Here is a 22,592-nt window from a genome sequence, read left to right as displayed (position 1 = left end):
ACCCTGAATGGATGGGAGGGGGAAAGAGAGAGGGCAAATGGTGAATCGAAGGAGCAGAGAGAAAGGGCAGACAGTGGATAGAAGGGAGTGAAAGAGCAGACAGTGGATGGAAGGGGGCAGAGATAGAGGGCAAATGCTAGAGGGAAAGGAGAGAGAGAGGGCAGATGGTGGATGGAAAGGGGAGAGAGAGATGGCAGACTGGGGCAGATGGTGGATGGAAGGGGCAGAAATAGAGGGCAGATGTGGATGGAAGGGACATTAGAGAGGGCAGACACTGGAGAGCAGAGAGAGAGCGAAGACAGATGCTGGATGGAAGGAAGACGGTGAAAAGAAGATGAGGAAAGCAGAAACCAAAGACAACAAACTGTAAATATATATTTTTATTATTTTGCTTTAGGATATAGTATTTTAGCTGTGTTAATAAATGTTTATAAATAGAACATGTAAATAAGGTAATCTTTTTATTGGACTAATTTTAATACATTTTGACTTAACTTTCAGAGAACAAAACCCCCTTCCTCAGATCAGGATAGGATACTGTAACAGCACTATACTGTATTGACCTGAGGAAGGAGATTTTGGCCTCTGGAAGCTAAATGTATTAGTCCAATAAAATGGTATTATTTTATTTTCTGTATTTGTTTTATTTCTATTTGTTAATTTGTAAAGTGGTGATTGGTATTTGTTAGTTTTTTCAAATTTACATCTGCTGTCTTTATATTTTGCACAGTACTAGGGGACAGTTTCTGTTTCTGTGGTGTTGCATTGTATACAGAGTCTGGCATCGGGGGTTCAGTTTAATTTTTGTCTAAATAGAAAGTTTATGATTACTTATTCTATAGTGGATTAGGGTGTATCTATTTGTGAAAAAGACATGGCTTTCGGTTGGCATTGACTGTGCAGGATCGACGATCTGTACTAATCTGTCTGTTTTCGTTTTACAATAGGTGAATTGATGTTCTAGTGCTCACTGTAGTGTTTAAGATGCTTTCCTTTCCCTTGTGTGACTCGTAGAAACGACTGCTTATGGTATGGTAAAATTGCTCCATAGGTTGTGAGTGTTTTGTATTCTCGGTATGCCTAGTACTGGATTTGGGGGGGGGGGGTGTTAAACAATGACCGGCCCCGGGTGTCAACTACCCTAGCTACGCCACTGCTGCCGACGTCTCCCTTGCCTTGCACTCGTTGGTTCCCTCAGTGTCCTGCCTTCTTCTGACGTCAGAAGAAGGCGGACACTGAGGGAACCAAGAGCGCAAAGGGAAGGGAGACGTCGGCAGCGCTCCGCTTTCACTGACGCTGCTGCGACCGGAAGTAAAAGATTTAAAGGCCCCAGGGTGCGGAGGGAAGGGCAGAGAGGCATGGATGGGAGGGCAGGGCCCAAGGAGAGGACAAATTGCTGGAAGGGAAGGGGAGGGGAGAGAGGATTGCTGGCTATGGATGGAGGAGGGAAGGGCAGAGAGGGACAAGGATGGACATGGGGGCTCAGGGAGAGGACAAATTGCTGGAAATGGAGGGGAGGGGATAGAGGAGGCAAGGATTGCTGGCTATGGATGGAGGAGGGAAGGGCAGAGAGGGACAAGGATGGACATGGGGGCTCAGGGAGAGGACAAATTGCTGGAAATGGAGGGGAGGGGATAGAGGAGGCAAGGATTGCTGGCTATGGATGGAGGAGGGAAGGGCAGAGAGGGACAAGGATGGACATGGGGGCCCAGGGAGAGGACAAATTGCTGGAAATGGAGGGGAGGGGAGAGAGGAGGATTGCTGGCTATGGATGGAGGAGGGAAGGGCAGAGGGACAAGGATGGACATGGGGGCTCAGGGAGAGGACAAATTGCTGGAAATGGAGGGGAGGGGATAGAGGAGGCAAGGATTGCTGGCTATGGATGGAGGAGGGAAGGGCAGAGAGGGACAAGGATGGACATGGGGGCTCAGGGAGAGGACAAATTGCTGGAAATGGAGGGGAGGGGATAGAGGAGGCAAGGATTGCTGGCTATGGATGGAGGAGGGAAGGGCAGAGAGGGACAAGGATGGACATGGGGGCCCAGGGAGAGGACAAATTGCTGGAAATGGAGGGGAGGGGAGAGAGGAGGATTGCTGGCTATGGATGGAGGAGGGAAGGGCAGAGAGGGACAAGAATGGACATGGATGGGAGGGCAGGACCCAGGGAGAGAGGAGAAATTGCTGGAAATGGATGTAGAGCAAGAAATGAAGAAGAAAGGAGAAAAGTAAAGAAATAAATGGAAAGGAAGCCCTGGAAATGGAGTTAAGAGGACAGATAGCAGCAGACTCAGATACTGGGCCAGCATGATCGGAAAAAGAAAATCACCAGACAACAAAGGTAGAAAAAAATTATTTTATTTTCATTTTAGCGTTTGGAATATGTCCACTTTGAGAATTTACATCTGCTATCTTATTTTGCAATGTATAGCAATTTGTTTCTAAGAATATTGCTGACAATTCCTTTCAGTGTGGCAAGTGGTGAGCGATCATTTTCATGGGGGGGGGGGGGGCGTGATCATTTTCACGGGGGGGGGGGGGGGGGCCCCAACTGATAGTCTGCAGGGGGGCGCCAGAGACCCTAGGCACGGCCCTGATCTAGGTTGTGGGGTTACCTCAGCGCTGTGCTGAGCATTCATAAAGACTCTGTACTCTCAGCGGCTATCGGTATTTCAAAGAGAAAAGCTTTACCGGTTTCTGCTGCGACTTTATATATCTCCTAGGCGGGCAATGCTAGCACGGATTGGGGGAAGTGGGGCATGCTTGAAATGTGGCAGTGGGATGGCCTTCCTTGGACATATGTTTTGGCTTTGCCCCTTGGTGGAAAAATTTTGGAGGGGAATTCTGCAGAAGGTTCAGTCCATGTGGCATTGCTTATTGGTATGGGACCCACTGCTCCTGTTTCAGAGTTACTCTTTCACCTCGGATCCGCCTGCGGGTTTCAAGGGATTTATTTTTTTTTTTTTTGAAAATTTCTTTATTGCATCATGAAGACAAATACAAACATCTGCTGTCACCTGCAGCTCAGCATCACTCAAAACATTACAATCAGAAAAAAAAAAAAAAAAAAAAACATTACAGGTTTTGCACCTACAAACCTATACATTTGATCTCCATGTGCTTTTTCTTATTTTTCCCCCCCCCCCCCTTACTAAACCCTACCCTTGTGTGTGAGACTTCCCCCCTCCCCCCATGTACCCTCCCTCCTCTTCCCCTTTCTGGCTATCCATTACTTTGCAAATCAGGGTCTGGTGTCATGAGCAAGTCCCGTGCTCTCCCCCATATATCTTTGTACTGGCGGTTACTGAGCACTGTTGTAAATTTTAATGTCATATGCACCCATTGGGCCATTTCCTTCATATGAGCCTTCCACCGTTCCAGAGATGGAGGCGACGCATCAACCCAAGTTTGTAAAATGCATTTCTTAACTAATAATGTAGCCAACAGCACAAATTTACACTGAGCTACACCCAGTCTTTGCTGTCCAAGAGATTCCCCACATCCCATCAGAATAGCCGAATATTTCCACTCCATTTCGCGCTGCAGCGTCTTTTCAATGACTTCCAGTGCACCTACCCACAGTTTATGTAGGCACGGGCACTCCATAAATGAGTGCAGGAAGCCTCCCACACTCTTCCCACACTTATTACAAGTATCGTCCTCCCACATCCCCATAATCTTGCCTCTCTCTTTAGTGATGTGTATCCTGTATAAAATCCTGTATTGTATGTCCTGCAGAGCTGCGTTCGGGGTAATTTTGCTTAATCCCCCAAAAACCGCTCCCAGTCGTTTCACCGATATCTCCTCACCTGTGTCCCTACTCCAAATCTCTGCTAATTGTGGAATATGTAGCGCCTCCTGGGAGTCCCGAATTAGCTGGCACCATTGTGACAGTCTGTTAAGTTTGGGCGGAATTTGCAAAAACAACTTGTCTAGCTGCGTGAAATGCACTCGCCCCCGGCTCCTGCGTTCCACGCTCAGCACATAGTCTCTAATTTGAAGGTATGCAAAGAACTGCGAGCCCGGTAATTGTAATTCATCCCTAACTTCAGTGAACGCTGGGAAAGCCTCCTCGTCCGTTGCCCTAAATTGTCCTATAAATCTACAACCCTTTTCGCGCCATTCCCTAAATACTGACACTCCCTGACCTGCCGGAAAGGCCATGTTGCCCGTTAATGGCAGGAATGGGCTAGCTCCTCTCACTATACCTCCATGCCCCCTCCACCATCTCCAGGCCCGCTGTAGGGCTGCCACATATGGGTTATTTACTATCTTTTTGGCTCCTTTCACTACCCATGATTCTAACACTGCGAACGGATCGTTCTGACCACACCAACTCTCCCAGAAGCCCCTAGTGGCATAAAAACTCTCTCCCGACTGCAGCTCATGAATCCACCGCAGCAATGCTGCCACATTATATGTTCTTAAATCTGGTAACTTTAGACCTCCCTGCTTGCGAGTATGAGTAAGTTTCACATAGGAGATCCGTGCACGCTTCGCTCGCCAAATAAAGGTACTTATCACACTTCTATACAAACAATCCTCCCTTTTCTGTACCCAAAGGGGAAGCATTTGTAAAGGGTATATTAATTTAGGCAGCATTACCATCTTGACCAAAGCGATCCTACCCATAAAATTTATAGGCAAGTCTTTCCACCTGCCACAAAGTCGTTTTACTTCCTCCACTCGGTCTGTCACATTCTTTTTATAGATCCAGCTCTGATCTGCACTTAAGAACACCCCTAAATATTTAATGCCCCTTTGGGCCCACATCAGAGGAAACTCTACGCGTGTCCTACATGTGCAGGGATCGCTGATGGGCAACGCTTCTGATTTCCCAAAGTTAATGCTAAGCCCTGAAAATTCCCCGTATTCCTTAATAATATCCATCACCAGAGGTAGCGTTTGAGACGCCTTATCTAACATCAGAAGCATGTCGTCAGCAAACAAATTTATTCTATGTTCTGCACCCCCTACTCTTAACCCTGTTAATCTGGATTCTTGCCGTATTTTTGCCGCCAGGGGTTCTAATGTCAGGATAAATAATAACGGTGACAGCGGGCACCCCTGTCGGGTACCACCCCGTAATGGGAAAGCATCCGTAAGGGAGTCATTTATGATAATCTGCGCGGTTGGGTTGCTATACAGAGCTCTAATCCATTGTAAGAATTCTCCCTGTATGCCAAAGCGCCTCAGGACCCAAAACAGATACTCCCACACTACTTTATCGAATGCTTTCTCAGCATCCAGGCTGGCCAGAATGGCATCTCCTGCTCTCCCCCTGCCTTCAATTAGCACTCGACTTACTTTCAGTATATTGGCCGACGCGTATTTTCCCTTAACAAAACCCACTTGATCGGGGTGAACTAGACAGGGGACTACCTGACTCAATCGATCTGCCAACACTGCCGCCAACAATTTAAGATCTTGATTGAGCAGTGAAATGGGTCTATAAGACCCAACTTGTTCCCTATCTTTCCCTGGTTTAGGTATGACTGTGATATGGGCATGGTTCAGTACAGGTCCCATCCCGCCCGTTTCCTTCACCTCATTGCACATATGTATGAGGGGTTCGATAAGTAGATCCTGCAATATTTTATAATATTCCGTCCCTAGGCCGTCCGGTCCTGGGGCTTTGGCCAGCTGCAAGCGTTTAATTACTCGTTGCACCTCTTTCCCTTGCAGTGGTGCTTCCAGCATCTCTTTCTGACTTTCAGTTAGCGTGGGGAGATCTACATCTCTATGGAATTCTATACACTTTTCCTCTGAAAAAGGGCCCTCTTTGTAAAGTGCTGCGTAATAGCGCACAAATTCCCTTTCTACTGCCCTTTGGTCTGTTGTTACCGTTCCCCCCGTTTCTCGGATCTTACCTATATACTGCTTCCCTGATCTCTGCCTCACCAAAGCCGCCAAAAGCTTGCCTGTTTTATTCCCCCATTGATGCAGCTTATACTTGTATAGCTTGATATTGTATAACGCTCCTGCATCCAGTATATCTTGCATTGCTTTCCTACACTCAGCATATGCTTGTCTATTATTTTCTGTGGGAGAGACAATAAGAGCTCTGCGGGCATCCCTTAATCTCCCGGATACTTCTATAATTTGAGAGCTCCGCCGCTTGTTCTGCGAGGCAACATAAGAAATAATTTTGCCTCGGAGTACGGCCTTCGCTGCCTCCCAGTAAATTCTCGGGTTTACCGACTGAGCATCATTCTCAGCAACATAGGCCGTCCAGCTCTGCCTCAGGTAAGTTTTAAATTCTCTACTCTGGTACAGAGCCGGATTCATACGCCACCTTGCCGGTCTCTTCCTCTCCCCCCACCGCATTTCAGCCCACACTGGGGCGTGGTCAGAAACCTCGGGCTCCCCAATTCCAGTCCTTTCTAAGCTTACTGAGTGGGATACAAGCAGGTAATCAAGGCGCGAGTGAACTCCATGAGGGTGTGAAAAAAAAGTATAATCATGCTCTTCTAAGTGTTGGAGGCGCCAAATATCCACCATCCCCAGCTCATTCATAAGTAGATTCACCCCTCTTTCTTCATGTCCCCGCCCCACCTTCCTCGGGGGTTTACAATCTATAGAGGGGTCGCTCGTAACATTAAAGTCCCCTCCTACAATAAAGTGATATTCATCAGAAGCTACCAATTTAGCTATTAAAGTAGTAAAAAACTTATGAGAATACACATTTGGTGCATATACGCTACACAGTCCCACTTTGACACCTTGCAGGGATCCTGTCACTATTACAAAGCGTCCCTCCGGGTCTTGATACAGCTTATGTATATTGAATGCAATTGCTTTCCGTATTAATATGGCTACTCCCCTTTGCCTTCCATTGTATGCTGCAAAAAATATGTCTCCCACCCAATCTCTTTTCAGCTTAAGATGTTCTACTTTGCTTAAGTGTGTTTCCTGTATCAGTGCCACATCGGCCTTTTGCCTCTTGAGTGCCTGCAGTACTTTTGTTCTCTTTATTGGTGAGTGCACTCCATCTACATTCAATGACACAACTTTTAGATTAGCCATTCAGCCCATCTGTTGATAATTCTGCACTTATCCATCTCTGCGTATCTCTGTCCGGGGGCCCCCCAGCTAGGCCTCCAGACCAGACTTGTTGTTTAACATCTAGTTGTAAAATTATGGAGTCTTCTCCCCACTCAATCATGACCTTCCAGTCCCCTGATATGTTGTTACATGAAGTATCAATAGCCAGAACTGTCCCCATTCCCCCATCCCTATCACTATCCTCCCCTTTACTCCCCCCCTTCCCACCCTCCCTTCCCTCATTGATCCTTGCATTCCAATTTCCCAACACACACACTGCCATCCATATAATCAACATTTCTTCCCCTTACCACTAACTCCCCCGCCCTCACAACTCCCGACTCCCCTATTGGTTCACACTCTCCCGTCCTTTATACCTATCGCCCCTTCTCTTCTGCCCTAGTCTTTCCTTCTTCTTATAACATTTTTACTCTCAAAAACAGGAACAGTAAAAAGGCCCAACATTTGCTGACACCTTCCAACACATGTGCAGCATAGATAATCTTCAAACCCACTTCAACTTTATATCAAGTTCCACATGAAAAAAAAAAAAAAAAAAAAAAAAACTTAACTTCCAGCAACATCTGGTTCTCTCGCTCTGGAGCCATTATTCACAGGCTGTCCTCTTCTGCCATGTCTGCTGATCACTGCCAATGCTTCTTCAGCTTGGTATTAAGTTCTTCCTACCATTGTCCGTGGACTGCCACTTCCCTGGTGCTCCCATGACTTGATCAATTTCCCCATTTGTAAGAACTGCGATGTAGACACCAACCACTGGTCACTTATTCCCACGAATCTGGGTGATCCAACGGTTCGGGTCCGCACCATTCTAAAATCACAGTTTGAGCGACCTTTAGGACCCACAATTTCTCATGAGTGTCCCTTCTTTATTCTGGTCTTAGCGCAAATTTCTTATCTCATACACTTGTCTTATAGTCCAGTAAGTTGTCCTATCACCATTAAGGTATCATAACTGATTTACTTTTCAAGTTCCTTATATGCGTTCCACATATGCTGCCAGCTCGCTGGGGTCAGTAAAAAACAGCACTTTGTTATCAGCCATAATCCGCACTTTAGCCGGAAAAAGTAGGGCAAATTTCACCCCTTTTTCAAACAGGCGTTTGCAATGCTGTCCCATTTTCCTCCTCTGCTCCGAGACCACAGCAGAATAGTCCTGGAACAGCAATATTTTATTTCCATTATATTCCAGCGCTGCTTTCTTCCTGTATGCCAACAATATTTTCTCTTTATCGGCGTAATTTAAAAATTTTGCTATAATTGTCCTGGGGCGGTTCTCCCCTTCTCTGCGTGCCCCGATCCGATGGACTCTTTCAACCTGCAAAGGTTTTCCTGGGCACTGTAATCCCAGCTGTTCTGGGAGCCATTCCTCCATAATCTTCCATAAGTCTTTATCTTGTACCGACTCAGGAAGCCCAACTATCCGGACGTTGTTTCTTCGGCTCCGATTCTCCAGATCGTCGATCTGCTGTTCCAGGCGTTCACATTTGCGCTCTAAGCCGTCTAATCGAGTGTCTGCTACCTCCGCTCTATCTTCTTGCCTGGAAATCCGTTCCTCCGCTTGCTGGAGTCTCGCACTTTGTCGTTCCACTGCCTCCCGAATTTGCTCTACGGAGGATTGGAATTTGGACAGCTTATCTTCTAATATAGCCGTCACCTGGTGTATCAGTTCTTGAAAGACTTCTGTGGGCTGACTCGCTTCTCCCGCGGTTTCTTTAACCGCCGCCATTTTGGCTTTCACTTCGGGCATGCGGGACTTTTTAGGCCTCTGCGATTTCGCGGGCATTCCCCGCTCTCTCTGCCGTGTTCTCCTCCACACAATCTCGCAAATCGAGCGCGGATCTTCTACCGTTCCCCTGCTTAGCTCGTAGGTTTTAAAGACGGGAGGTAAGCTGATTAATTTCAAAAATAATGGGAGTCGGGAGCGGAGCCGGGTCTTCGGACGTCCGTTCAGCTCCCTCGCATCACGTGACCCCCCGGGATTTATAAGCATAGCCGTGTTTTTCAGAATTAATACCATCTTAAAGTCTTGGCTCTCCCCTTTGGGCCCCTCTTTGCAAGTTTGCCGAACTCAGATGATACATCAAATGAGGGTGGATAGATGTGGCGTTAAGCAATGGGACAGTGTCCCTGGGACAAGGTTTTGGATGAGATGGGAACCATTATGGACTACCCTGCCACATAAAGGGAGAAGTTATATTTTAAACTGTTGATCCACACTTACCATTCCAAGATACACTATTGTACAAGTTTCACTAATGCATTCCTAAGGGAGGGGGGGGGGTTCATTGAATAACTAGTTGAAAGGTGTTTTATCAAGTTACTTGGTTAAGATTTACATATAGTACTGCTGATAACGTTTCTGTCCTTTTATTATAATTTAATCTGTTACAATATAGGAAGGGGGGTAGAGGGGTGGGGGTAAGGGAGGGATTGTTAGCAAAATGGATGATGATAGCTTAACATTGTTTCTTCCTTTCTAATGTCAAGGTTGAATGCTCTGATGGTGGCATCTTTGTTGTGTTTGAGATTGGATATGTTGTTTCTGTTTAATATCATCAATAAAAATATTGAACCATAAATAAATAAATAAATAAATAAATAAATATGTGGGGTAGAGTTTGAATGTTATAAAAGTTGTAGTATTAGAGAGCACATGGTCTTTGGTTGCCTTCACCCAGTGAGGAGAGGAGGTATCCTAATCGGGCCCAATAACCTAAGGCTGAAACAAGGGGTAGTTTCTGCTAACAAGAGCAGTAACTGTGGGGGGAGCTCCAGGTGGGTAGACAGGGTTAACCCCGCCCCCCCCCCCCCCCCCCCCCCCCCCCCCCCCAATAACAGAGCAGGAAGAAGACTGTTCAGTGACAGAGGCAGCAGCTAGTCGAAATGCACCTCTGGAGACAGAAGATGGTCCGATCCTGAGTGGGTCCAGTGGCTGGTTAAAAGCCCAGAAGGACAGCTTGCCACTGAAGGAGTGGGAAGCCATAGCCTTGGATTGTTCTGCCAGAAAGGATGGGTATTGGAGGACTGCATGTTATTGTAAATATGTAAATAACCTAGGATTTTTCAAGAGATTATCAACTCAGGCATTAAGATCTTCACCAATAGCTTGGGCTGTTATAAAAGCCTCTGCAAATAATGTGAACTGTTTGTTAAAAGTTAAGTATGAAGTTGGGATAGCTGCCTTTTGCAGCATTCCAGTAAAGTTGTTGCATTTAATACAAATCCTGGCGTAGAGAGTTTCTTTGGAATGCAAGTGAAGTCAAGTTGCTCATGAACTATTAGAGAAATGATAAAGAAAGTGGCTTAATACCCTATGGCCTGCCAGGATCAAGCCTACTGGGTTCAACCCTGGTCCTGGCCTGTGCCCAGCTCAAGATAACAGAACTTTTGTTTGTGGCCTGGTTTGGGTATCCAACCTGAGAGCTTAGCCGGTGCCCAGGACTTGTTCAGGACACCAGGGTTACACGTGTTACTATGCAGCCATACGTATTGACACTAGGGCTCATTCTCCCTACATATCAGGAATGCCCCCTACAATTACTGCGGAATTAGTGTCCCATATAGTTAAAATCTCCAATTGTAAATTTTAGACATATAGACAGTTCTGTGCTTTTTATTCCTGTTTACAATCTGCTTAACATTAGCAGTTGATATAGGTAGTTTGGAATCATTCATATCTTCTCTTCATTTAATCCTGAATTTGTTTTATTTTATTGCATTTGTATCCCACATTTTCCCACCTATTTGCAGGCTCAATGTGGCTTGCATAGTATTGTTAACATAGTTAATTCCAGTATATTAGGTATAGTTAGTATTGTGTAGAGGTTAATTAGGGGAAGAAAGAAGAAGGAAGGGATTTATAAGGGTATTTATAGCAGGTGGGCTTTCATAATTGAATGGGTTGGTGAAGTGGATTAGTGGGGCTGTAGGTTTTCATTGTAGGCCTTGTTGAAGAAATATGTCTTCAGAGATTTGTGAAAGATAGTTGTTTCATCGATTGTTTTCAGGTCTGTGGGTAATGCGTTCCATATCTGCGTGCTCATGTAAGAGAAGGTGGTGGCGTGCATCAGCTTGTATTTTAGTCCTTGACAGCAGGGGAAGTGCAGGTTGAGAAATTTGCGAGACAATCTTGTGGCGTTTCTGGGAGGTAGGTCCACGAGGTTTAGCATGTAGGTTGTCTTCTTGGCCAGGAAGTTGCTAGTTCTGATGCTGGCTTCTAAAGAAGGTTGATCTCTGTGAACCAATAACTTCTTTTAACCAAACTGTGTTTGATTTACAACATTGGCATTAATGTTTAACGTTTATTTAATAGCTAATGTTAAGTACTCAGTATTTGCAGGATTTTCAGTAAGACATGAAACTACAGATAACTGTGTATATATAGGGCTTCTGATTTTAGGTTTTAACAGAGAAAACATACCCAATACAAGAACCTTAAAATACGTATTTATTAGATAAACACCAGAAAAACACCATTACCATAGTACTCTCTCTCCCCTCCCTTGGATTATCTTGTGTTCTCTACTCAGATTTGTACCTTTTCTGCACTGACAACTCCTATTTAGATCTGAGAACCTGAGGAACTGGGTTCAATTCCCACTGTAGCTGCTTGTGACCCTGGGCATGTCACTTAACCCTTCATTACCCCAAGTACAGAGGGAGAGAGAAAGTAACTGCATACACCCCCTAATTATATGGTGCTAAAAAATGTGTGTGCAAATTTGGGCATATACCCAATTTACGTACACAATTTAATTGCATAATGAGCCAATTAGCATCGATAATTTGGCGCTTTCAATTATCGATGCTAATTGGCAATAATTTGAATTTACAAACACATCTTTTAGTCGCTACTCTATAAAGACGTGCATGTAAATTTTTATGCGTGGGTCCAAAAAGAGAGTGTGGGAATGGGAGGAGCATGGACGGGGCATTCCTGGAATTTGCATGCAGTGTTACAGAATTAGGCAGATCCACAGCTAATTTAGGCACCAGTATTTACACTAGATTTCAGTTGGTGTAAATCCTTGTGCCCAAAACTGGGCACAGATCCCAACACCAGATGCTGTTGTATAAACTGCGCCCAACTCAGAGCACCATTTATAGAATAGCGCTTAGCACTGATTTTTTTTTTGCACCAATTTTTCATTGTCATATACAGAATTTAGTCCATAATGTATGTAAACTGCTTTGGTTGTTACATAGAAAGGCGGTATATCAAATCCATTAGCTTTTATCCTTTACCCTATTTGGTTCCACCAGAAAAGTTATTCAGCAATAATAGTACCTGTGGAGTGAAGACATTAAGGTTTATTTTAATTGCTATACCACCTGTATAATAAAAGTCTAATTGGTCTACAATATCTTGATAATAAGGGAATCAGGAAGACAATAGAAACACAAAAAAAATAAACAAAATGATAATATACAATAGGAGAATAGGGGAAGGAACCTGTATCCACACGTGTGTTATCTACAGACCTCCAGCACAAGTGGAGAAGCTGGACAAGGACATGCTAGAAGATATTCATAAGCTTGGTATGAAAGGGGGGGTGCTATTGTAGGAAGATTTCAACTTGCCTGATGTGGATTGGAACGTCCTGTTGGCAGATTCAGAAAAAAGTAAAGAGATTGTGGATGCCTGTCAAAGTGTCTTGCTCAGACAACTGGTGATGGAACCCACGAGGGAAAGGTCATCATTGGATCTAGTGCTCACAAATGGAGGAAGTGTTTCCAGTGTCCATGTGGGTGCCCCCCTAGGTATTAGTGATCATCACACGATATAGTGTGATGTAAGAGCAAAAGAGGAGTGCGTATACAAAAAACTCAAAGTACTGGATTTCAAACATACTGATTTTGGTATAATGGGGAAGTATTTAAGGAGCTGACGGCAGGGGTAGGAATTGGAATGAAGCGTAATGGTCCAAGCTGAAAATTGCTATAAATATGGCAACCAGTCTTTACGCAAGGAAAGTAAACAAAAACAAGAGGAACCGGAAGCGTATATGGTTCTCCAAACAAGTGACTGAATAAATAAGGGCAAAAGAGCCTTCGTTGAAGAAATACAGAAGAAGGCAATTAGAGGATTATGGAAAGGATTACCAGATTAAACTCAAAGAAATGAAGAGCGAAATATGGCTAGTGAAAGCGTGGACAGAAGAAAAAATGGCTAAAGATATAAAGAGAGGTGACAAGACCTTTTTTAGATATATCGAGGAAAGGAGAAAAATAGAATGGAATTGCAAGACTGAAAGACACTGAGAATAGCTAGGTGGAGAGTGAGGAGGATAAAGCGAATGTGCTAAACAAATACTTCTCTTCGGTATTCACGGAAGAAAATCCTGGAAAAGGACCGCGGTCGGTTGCCGAGGAATAGCTGGGAATGGAGTGGATATTGCACTGTCACGGAAGAAAGCAAACAGCTTGAACATCTAAAAGTAGACAAAGCTATGGGCTGGATGGGATAAATTCCAGGATACTGAGGGAGCTCAGAGAAGTTCTAGCAGGACCGCTTAAGGATTTATTTAATAGATCTTTAGTTGAAGATGAGCTGATGTGGTCTCTCTTCACAAAAGCGGAGACAGGAAAGAAGTAGAAAACTACAGGCCGGAAAGCCTCATGTTGGTGATAGGAAAAATAATGGAGTCGCTACTGAAGGAAAGGATAGTTGACTTTCTAGAAGCCAACAGTTTAAAGAATCCGAGGAAACATGACTTTACCAAAGGAAAATCCTGCCAAATGAATCTGATTGAATTCTTTGAGTGGGAGACCAAAGAACTGGATGAAGGACTTACCCTGGATGTAACCTACTTGGATTTCAGCAAAGCCTTTGATACGGTCCCTCACAGAATACTCATGAATAAGCTGAGAGGGATGAACTTAGGACCCAAAGTGGTGAACTGGATTGGAAACTGGTTGACCGTCAGGTGGCAGAGGGTGGTGGTAAATGGAATCAACTCGGAAGAAAGGAAGGTGAGTAGTGGAGTGCCTGAGGGTCGGTGCTGGGGCCGATTCTGTTTAATATATTTGTGCAAGACATTGCTGAAGGAAAAGTTTGCCTTTTTGTGGACGACACGAAGATAGCCAATACAATGGATACCCTGGAGGGAATAGAAACCATGAGAAGGAATCTCCAAAAGTTAGAAGAATGATCAAGGGTCTGGCAGTTAAAATTTAATTCACTTAGGGTTCTGTTTACTAAGGCGCATTATGTTTTTAACGTGCCTATAATTAGCGCATTCACTAACCGTGTAGATGCTTGTAGGGATATTGTAGGTGTGTAAACGGTTAACGCACATACATGGTTAACGCTTGTTAAAAACCCTAATGTGCCTATAACATGGCTTAGTAAACAGGGCTCTTAATTTGTTAATTAGATAAATGTTATAAAATACTGAGCTTGTGTGTATTTAAACATTATTGATTGTATGTTGGGAGCGCAGTAGAGTTTTATATATAGAGAATATTTCACAGGGTATTTTAGTTAAAATTTAATACCAAGAAATGCAGAGTGATGCACTTGGGATGCAGAAATACAAAAGAGATGTACCGGATTGGAGGGGAAAGATTGGTAAGCTCGGCTCGGCAGAGGGACCATGGGATGATGGTGGCCGAGGATCTCGGAATGATGGTTTCCAAGGATCTCATGGTGATGAAACAGTGTGACAAGGCTGTGGACTCAGAAGAATGCTAGACTGCGTAGAGAGGGGTATAACCAGCAGAAGAAAGAAAGTGTTGATGCCCCTGTACAAGTTGTTAGTGAGGCCCCAGTTAGAGTATTGTGTTCAGTTTTGGAGGCCTTATCTTGCTAAAGATATAAAAAAAGACTTGAAACAGTTCAGAGAAAAGTGACAAAAATGGTATGCTACATAAGTAATGCTATATTGGGAAAAGACCAAAGGTCCATCGAGCCCAGCATCCTGTCCACGACAGCAGCCAATCCAGGTCAAGGGCACCTGGCAAGCTACCCAAACGTACAAACATTTTACACATGTTATTCCCGAAATTGTGGATTTTTCCCAAGTCCATTTAGTAGCGGTCTATGGACTTGTCCTTTAGGAAACCGTCCAACCCCTTTTTAAACTCTACCAAGCTAACTGCCTTCACTACGTTCTCCGGCAACGAATTCCAGAGTTTAATTATGCGTTGGGTGAAGAAAAAGTTTCTCCTATTTGTTTTAAATTTACTACACTGTAGTTTCATCGCATGCCCCCTAGTCCTAGTATTTTTGGAAAGCGTGAACAGACGCTTCACATCCTCCTGTTCCACTCCACTCATTATTTTATATACCTCTATCAGGTCTCCCCAGGGCCGGTCTTAGGCAGAGGTGGCCGCATAGGGCCCTGCGCCTAAGGGGGCCCCGCATGGCGCGCCTCAACTCTGCCACGCCTCTCCGACCACCACCATTGCTCGCCTGCCCGCCACCCATATCCAGCGACGTGACTCTCCTCGTTCCCCTGCTCCCCCTCCCTCCAGCCACCTGAGCCCCCCTCCCATCTGAGCCCCCCCCTCCCCGACCCGCCAAACGACCCTCTTCTGCCACCCGACCCGCCGGCACCTCACCTGACCCAGCATTTTTAAAAAATCTACAAGCGGCGGTGCCTCGCGTCTGAGTAAAAGAAGAAAAATCGCTTCGTCCGTTGGCTGGCCTTCCATCATGTTCCGCCCTCTGATGTAACTTTTGCAAGGGTGGGATATGATGGAAGGCCGGCCAACGGACAAAGCGATTTTTCTTCTTTTACTTAGACGCGAGGCACCGCTGCTTGTAGATTTTTAAAAAATGCTGGGTCAGGTGAGGTGCCGGCGGGTCGGGTGGCAGAAGAGGGTCGTTTGGCGGGTCGGAGAGGGGGGCTCAGATGGGAGGGGGGCTCAGGTGGCTGGAGGGAGGGGGAGCAGGGGAACGAGGAGAGTCGCGTCGCTGGACATGGGTGGAGGGCAGGGGGGACGGGGGTTTCTGGACATAGGTGGATGGCAGGGGAGGGCAGGGAGGACAGGAGGGTGGCTGGACATGGGTGGATGGAGGGGATGGGGTTTCTGGACATAGGTGGATGGCAGGAGAGGGCAGGGAGGACAGGAGGGTCACTGGACATGGGTGGATGGCAGGAGAGGGGGGTTTCTGGACATAGGTGGATGGCAGGGGAGGGCAGGGAGGACAGGAGGGTCGCTGAATATGGGTGGATGGAGGGGAGGGGGTTTCTGGACATAGGTGGATGGCAGGTGAGGGCAGGGAGGACAGGAGGGTCGCTGGACATGGGTGGGTGGATGGAGGGGAGGGGGGTTTCTGGACATAGGTGGATGGCAGGGGTGGGCAGGGAGGACAGGAGGGTCGCTGGACATGGGTGGATGGAGGAGAGAGAAGAAATGCTGGACATGGATGCAGTGGCGTAGCAAGGGTGGGGCGGTGGGGGCGGTCCGCCCCGGATGTCCGCGGGTGGGGGGTGCTCCATCGCGTCTCTTCTCCTGCCACCGTCTGCCTTTTTTTTTTTTAAATCCGTGCAGCCATGCAGGCAGCGCTTCGCGTCTGCCCTGCAGGTGCTGTGAAAGAAGTAAATCGCCAGCACTGGCGTCAGGCCTTCCCTCGATGTCCCGCCCTCTTGTGAGGTAACTTCCTATTTCCTCGAGGGCGGGACATCGAGGGAAGGCCCGACGCCAGTGCTGACGATTTACTTCTTTCACAGCACACGCAGGGCAGACGCGAAGCCCTGCCTGCGTGGCTGCACGGATTAAAAAAAAAGAAAAAGGCAGGCGGTGGCAGGAGAAGAGGGCTCTGTGGCTCTCAATGGAGGGGGGACGGGACTGGGTCGGGGGGGGGGGAGCTCAGAGGGGAGGGGATTGGAGAGGGGTGGAGGAGTTCAGAGGAGGGGTGCTCAGAGGGGAGAATGGGGAGGGGTGGGGGTGCTCAGAGGGGATTGGGGAGGGTGGGGGAGCTCAGAAGGGTACTCAGAGGGGAGAAGGGGATTGGGGAGGGGTGCTCAGAGGTGAGAAGGGGATTGGGGAGGGTGGGGGTGCTCAGAGGGGAGAATGGGGATTGGGGAGGGGTGGGGTGCTCAGAGGGGATTGGGGAGGGTGGGGGAGCTCAGAAGGGTACTCAGAGGTGAGAAGGGGATTGGGGAGGGGTGGGGGAGTTCAGAGGAGGGATGCTCAGAGGTGAGAAGGGGATGGGGGAGGGTGGGGGTGCTCAGAGGGAAGAATGGGGATTGGGGAGGGGGGGGGGTGCTCAGATGGGATAAGGGGACTGGGGAGGGAAGTGCTCATGGGAGAAGGGGGTCTGAAACTGGAACTGGGGGCTGAAAGGGGCGGGGGCTGAAACTGGGGACTGGGGGCTTTAAAGGGGACAGGGAGAACTGGCTGGGGCTGAAGCTCGGGACTGGTGAGAGAAAAGGGCTGGGGGTTGAAACTAGGGGCTGAAAGGGGACAGGGAGAAGTGGCTTGGGGCTGAAGCCCAGGACTGATGGGAGAAAAGGGCTGGGGACTGGTGGGATAGTGGGGCTGAAAAGGGTGGCAGGTGGGAGATGTGGGCTGGAACTGGAACTAGGTGCATGTGGAAAGAGGGGGCAGAGAGAGGGGACAGACCCTGGATGGAGTGGGGGGAGCGTGAGGGAGGGCAGACCCTGGATGGATGGGAGAGGGAGGGCAGACGGATCGAAGGGGCAGAGAGAAAGGGCAGATGGTGGGTGGAAGGGGGAGAGAGAAAGAGGGCAGATGGTGGATGGAAGGGGCAGAGAGAGAGGGCAGACACTGGATTTCAGAGAAAGAGCGAAGACAGATGCTGGAAAGAAGACAGTGAAAAGAAGATGAGGAAAGCAGAAACCAGAGACAACAAACTGTAAATAAAATATATATTTTTTATTTTTTTGCTTTAGGGTATAGTATTGTATCTGTGTTTATGTGTTAATAAATGTTTATAAATAGAACATATAAATAAGGTAATCATTTTATTGGACTAATTTTTAATACATTTTGACTTAACTTTCAGAGAACAAAACCCCCTTCCTCAGGTCAGGATAAGATACTATAACAGCACTATACTGTATTGACCTGAGGAAGGAGGTTTTGGCCTCTGAAAGCTAAATGTATTAGTCCAATAAAATGGTATTTTATTTTCTATATTTGTTTTATTTCTAATTGTTAATTTGTAAAGTGGTGATCGGATTTGTTAGTTTTTTCAAATTTACAACCACTGTCTTTTATATTTTGCACAGTACTAGGGGGCATTTTCTGTTTCTGTGGTGTTGCATTGTATGCAGAGTCTGGCATCAGGGGTTCAGTTTAATTTTTGTCTAAATAGAAAGTTTATGATTACTTATTCGGTAGTGGATTAGGGTGTATCTGTGTTTGTGAAAAAGACATGGCTTTCGGTTGGCATTGACTGTGCAGGATCGACGATCTGTACTAATCTGTCTGTTTTCATTTTACAATAGGTGAATTGATGTTCTAGTGCTCACTGTAGCGTTTAAGATGCTTGTGTGACTAGTAGAAATGACTGCTTATGGTATGGTAGAATTGCACTATAGGTCCTGAGTGTTTTGTATTCTCGGTATGCCTAGTACTGGATTTGAGGGGGGGGGGGGGGTTAAAAAATGACCGGTCCCGGGTGTCAACTACCCTAGCTACGCCACTGCATGGATGGAGGCAAGGGAAGAGTGAGGAAGGAGATGAGATGAGGGAAAAGGAAGAGAGGAGAAAAAGTGCACATGGATATAGAAAATAGGCAGAAGCTGGATCCACTGGACTTTCAAGTCTGCGGAGGACCCAGCTTTTACTTACGGATGTAGGGCAAGAAGTGAAGAAGAAAGGCGGAAAGTAAAGAAATAAATGGAAAGGAAGCCCTGGAAATGGAGTTAAGAGGACAGATAGCAGCACAATCGGATACTGAGCCAGCATGATCAGAAAAACAAAGTCACCAGACAACAAAGGTAGAAAAAACTATTTTATTCAGGATTTATTAATTGGAATATGTCAGTTTTTGGAAATGTGCATCTGTGATATTTTTCATGTAAGTTTCAATTTTTGTAGTAGTGCTGCATGCTGAGTCTGACTTCTTGAGGTAACTTTCCAGTTCAGTATTTTGCCTTCATGTGTTTTTCAGGTGTGATCAAGGAAGGTGCAGTATTCTGCTAGCGTATAGTTTGCAGCCCTTTTTTGGTTTTTTTTTTACTAGGTTGTGCACTGGTGTTTTAGAGCCCGATGTAATTACAGTTGCCTTTCCACGCCACGCATAAGGTTGTAGCTCATCCTGTCCTTGGAATTAGTGCTGTTTATGATTTGTTAAGGTTATGAGTGTGTTTTTGCACAAGTTTGTGTATAGTGTTTTGCAGTGGAGAGATTGTGTGTTGGCCTTACTAAGGTGGCACCAAACATCAGAAAGGGTGTAGAGCCTAAATCATGACACACTACCTCTAAAAGGGTGTTTTATGGCTCTACATGAGAATTGTGATATTATGATCCCTTGCTAGCTTCATATTGTTGACGGTCTGCTTTTTCCATATGGCTGGTATATTGGTGTATAAGGTATTAATTGTGACTATTTTATTTTTACTTATGTTTTTTCTGTGTGTGGTCAGACAATTATGGATGACAGACAGAGTCGGAGTCTTCTTGAGTCAGAGAGTTGTGGTATATATTTTAAAACAATTTTAATACCTTGGTGGTCTATATGTTTTTATATTGCACATTATATTTCACACATCACGTTATTTTATTGTATATCTTTTCATTTCATTTTTATTTTATTGCATATATGGGTTACAGAGTAATAGGAGAATTTGAAAGTCCTGAATCTTTTCTTAATATTTTTCCTTTATTCTCCTTTGTTATGAGAATTGGAACTACTAATTGTAGTGGACTTGAACTGAATAATTTCTGGGGAGGAGAGGTTTCATGATAGCATTGTGCTTATTATTTCAATCAGTTTTATTGTACAAGTTTAGCTTCATTTGTCTTTATTTGAAATTTCATAAATAAAAAAATGTTCTAAAAATGGACTAATCTTATCAATGGGGTGGAGCTAGGGTAGGGACGGGGCTACAGTGGGGCGGGGCTAGGATGGGGCCCCACCAAATTGGTCTGCATAGGGCCCCGCACTTGCTAAGACCGGCCCTGGGTCTCCCCTCAGCCGTCTCTTCTCCAAGCTGAAAAGCCCTAGCCTCCTTAGTCTTTTTTTCATAGGGAAGTCATCCCATCCCCGCTATCATTTTTGTCGCTGTTCACTGCACCTTTTCCAATTCTACTATATCTTTCTTGAGATGCGGCGACCAGAATTGAACACAATACTCAAGGTGCAGTCGCACCATGGAGCAATACAACGGCATTTTTAACATCCTCACACCTGTTCTCCATACCTTTCCTAATAATACCCAACATTCTATTTGCTTTCCTAGCCGCAGCAGCACACTGAGCAGAAAGTTTCAGTGTATTATCAATGACGACACCAAGATCCCTTTCTTGGTCCGTAGCTCCTATCGTGAAACCTTGCATGACGTAGCTATAATTTGGGTTCTTTTTTCCCACATGCATCACCTTGCACTTGTTCACATTAAACGTCATCTGCCATTTAGCCGCCCAGTCTCTCTGTAATTTTTCACAATCCTGTCGCGAGTTAACGACTTTGAATAACTTTGTGTCATCAGCAAATTTAATTACCTCGCTGGTTACTCCCATCTCTAAATCGTTTGCATAGCAAGACGTACATGGAGAGACTTGCAGCCTTATTTTTGAAAGTGTTGGGTGCACATATTTCGACCCAAATCGGGAGATGGGGGCCCATCTTTCAAAGGCACCCAAATCGGTATAATCGAAAGACAATTTTGGCCGTCTTCAACTGCAATCTGTCGCGGAAACGGGCAAAGTTGACGGGGGCATGTCAGAGGCGTGGTGAAGGTGGGACTGGGGCGTGTTTATCGGCCGATAATTGAAAAAACAAAGGCATTTTTAGCGCGAATTTGGGTCATTTTTTAAAATCCTTTTTTTTCACAAACAAGTCCCAAAAAAGTGCCCTAAATGACCAGATGACCACCCCTGACTCCCCCAGTGGTCACTAACCCCCTCCCACCAAAAAAAAAAAAAACTTTAAAAACTTTTTTCCCAGCCTGTATGCCAGCCTCAAATGTCATACCCAGCTCCATCACAGCAGTATGCAGGTCCCTGGAGCAGTTGTTAGTGGGTGCAGTGGACTTCAGGCAGGTGGACCCAGGCCCATTCCCCCCACCTGTTACACTTGTGGTGGTAAATGGGAGCCCTCCAAACCACCCTCAAAACCCACTGTACCCACATGTAGGTGCTCCCCTTCACCCATAAGAGCTATGGTAATGGTGTAGAGTTGTGGGCAGTGGGTTTTGGGGGGGATTTGAGGGGCTCAGCACCCAAGGGATGGGAGCTATGGACTTGGGAGGTATTTAATTTTTTTTTAATTGTTACAAGTGCCCCCTAGGGTGCCCAGTTGGTGTCCTGGCATGTGAGGGGGACCAGTGCACTACAAATCCTGGCCCCTCCCATGACCCAATGCCTTGGATTTGTTCATTTTTGAGCTGGGCGCCTTTGGTTTCCATTATCGCTGAAAAACGAAACCGCCCAGCTCAAAACCTCACAAATCCGATGCATTTGCCGGGCACAAACCGTATTATCGAAAAAAAAGATGGGTGCCCATTTTTTTGAAAATATGGTCTGTCCCGCCCCTTCATGTACCCGTTCTCGGACACAGACGCCCATGGAGATGGGCGTTCGATTATGCCCCTCTTACTGACCTAAACATGTATACCCTGGAGGAAAGGAGAAATCGCGGTGATATGATAGAGACATTCAAATATTTGAAAGGTATTAATCTGCAAACAAACCTTTTTCAGAAACGGAAAGGTGGTAGAACTAGAGGGCATGAATTGAGGTTGAAAGGGGGTCGGACTCAGGAAAAATGTCAGGAAATATGTTTTCACTGAGAAGGGTGGTAGATACCTGGAATGCCCTCTCCCAGGAGGTGGTAGAGATGAAAACAGTAACGGAATTCAAAAATGCATGGGACAAACACAAAGAAATCCTGATTAGAAGAATCGGATCCAAAGAAGCTTAGTGGAGATCAGGTACTGGGCAGACTTCTACCGTCTGTGCCCTGATTGAGACTGAATAGATTTGGATGGGCTGGAGTGGAGCTTTTCAGGGGCTTTGACAACTTCAGAAATTTTAGAACAAGGCTAGTGCTGGGCAAACTTCAGTCTATGCCCTAAAAATGGCAAGGATAAATCAAGATCAGGTATGCATTTGATGCATCACTTCGTACCATATGTAATGAGTTTATCTTGTTAGGCAGATTGGATGAATCATGCTGTCGTCTACTATGTTACTGTGGAGAAAATTACAGCATATTCTGAGAAGGGATAAACAATAAACACTGATTTTTTTTTGTATCCTCAAATAAAACCTAGGAGTCCTTTAACTAAGCTGCGCTAAGGCCATTTGTACCAGAGCTGTAAAATTGCCTTTTTTGCATTAATAGCCATGTGTTAATGTCCAAAATATAACAGAGGAAGCAGGTTTAAATCA

General features: G+C 45.7%; 1 protein-coding gene across 2 annotated transcripts in view; it reads left to right on the top strand.

The window, feature by feature from the left end:
* Positions 1 to 22,592, top strand: part of PLLP (plasmolipin) — a 296,653-nt gene that overhangs the window by 84,249 nt on the left and 189,812 nt on the right. The gene's annotated exons all lie outside the window — the stretch shown is intronic.

The sequence above is a fragment of the Microcaecilia unicolor genome, chromosome 5, assembly GCF_901765095.1.
Source record: "Microcaecilia unicolor chromosome 5, aMicUni1.1, whole genome shotgun sequence".
Classification (NCBI taxonomy): Eukaryota; Metazoa; Chordata; class Amphibia; order Gymnophiona; family Siphonopidae; genus Microcaecilia; species Microcaecilia unicolor.
Note: the sequence above shows the minus strand (reverse complement) of the source record. Positions and strands in the feature narration are given on the sequence as shown.